Source organism: Octopus bimaculoides, chromosome 2 (genome assembly GCF_001194135.2).
Source record: "Octopus bimaculoides isolate UCB-OBI-ISO-001 chromosome 2, ASM119413v2, whole genome shotgun sequence".
NCBI lineage: Eukaryota > Metazoa > Mollusca > Cephalopoda > Octopoda > Octopodidae > Octopus > Octopus bimaculoides.
Window position 1 is genome coordinate 105724855 of NC_068982.1, and position 2010 is coordinate 105726864.

Consider the following 2010-nt stretch of genomic DNA (forward strand, 5'->3'; position numbering starts at 1 on the left):
ACAATCTCTGCAACTTTATAAGTCTTCAAAGGACTTATCACTCAACTGATACACATCCGTCCAAGGTCAACACACCCTTATATCGACTGCAAACAATTTTTCTTATCCAACAGTAGCGAATAACTCAGCTTGAGTTGAAGCTCTGAGTAGGCCGTCAATTTTTGATATAATAAACATATCTATCCGCCCTATATCCGATAATGTTTGCACTATGTTTGCACATTTTTAACAACTGTTACATTACGATATACACATACACATGCACTCACGCACGAACGCATGTGCGCGCGCGCGCGCACACACACACACACACACACACACATGAAATTTCTTGAATCAAAGATCAAGTAAACTAGAAATTCGAAGAAGTCACTATACAATTGGTGAGCTATAATACAAATTATAGGAACATTCCGTAAATCGTAAATAAGAAATTCCCTAAACCGAACTACTACTACTACTACTACTACTACTACTACCACCTATACTACTACTACTACTACTACTACTACTACTACTACTACTACTACTAGCCAGTGCTCCCGCTCTTAGAGCCACAAATAATTTGGCGTGGTTAATGGAGTTATCTCTTTGCATCTAGATTTGTCAAAAGAAAGATAACGCAATGTATGCTCGCTCACAAATACATCTCGCTCGCTATCCACTTGCATATACTCACACGTTAACATTTTTTTATACTGTTCTAATTAATATATTCTTATACTTTTTGTGCAACCGCGTTGTTGTCACAGATTTCAAATCGGGGCCTTTGATAAACCCGTTGGTTTGAGTCACTACTGACGGTATGAGCGACAAGGAAGTGTTGCTAACTCGGCACGGAACGAATATCAACTAAAGATACCGTTCGAAAAGGGTAAGTTTACAACCCTTGCCGATCTATAGGACATGTTACGTTAAATAGAAGGGCACGATGTTAACAACAACACAGGTACTTTCAGTAGTAAGTGTCATGTTTTTGTGTACCACTGTTGTTGTTGTTGGCACTCCGTCGCTTACGACGTCGAGGGTTCCAGTTGATCCGATCAACGGAACAGCCTGCTCGTAAAATTAACGTGCAAGTGACTGAGCACTCCACAGACACGTGAACCCTTAACGTAGTTCTCGGGGGATATTCAGCGTGACACAGTGTGACAAGGCTGACCCTTTGAATTACAGGCACAACAGAAAAAGGAAGAAAGAGTGAGAGAAAGTTGTGGTGAAATAGTACAGCAGAGTTCGCCACCATCTCCTGCCGGATCCTCGTGGAGCTTTAGGTGTTTTCGCTCAATAAACACTCACAACGCCCGGTCTGGGAATCGAAACTGCGATCCTATGACCGCGAGTTCGCTGCCCAAACCACTGGGCCATTGCACCTCCACTTGTGTACCACTACAAACAAACAATCCATTGTCTACTTCATCTTTGTATGAACATTCATCCAACCCTTTAGATGTGTAAATACGGAAAATATTCGTAGACATTCACAAACGCACACCTACATGTATTGTTATGAATTGTTGTGATATTGTGTGTTTATGATATTGTGTGTGTGTATGTGTGAGTATGGGTGTATGTGTGAGCATGGGTGTATGTGTGAATATGTGCGTATAGCCATATTTCCCATTTAAAATACACGTATATCGCCATATTTACTTCTGTTATAGTATAATTTTGCGATAACAGTGTATTTTAACCGACTGTTTTGTCATATATCTGAACAGTCACTGACGTCTTTGTACCATATATTAGTGGCACAGTGAAAATTCGTAAGACATTCCCAAAATTCTTCATCTGAGATTCTTATGTGAATAGATGCACACACTTGGGGTGCATCCATCGACAGTTCAATCAACACACCAACTCAACCACATATTTACAAACACCGGGAACTCTCTTAACTGAAAATGTCATGACACTTTGTTAGCGACCGGCTTGGATTCTCTTAAGGACTTAAATAAAACTCAAATAAACATACACACACACACACACACACACACACACACACACACA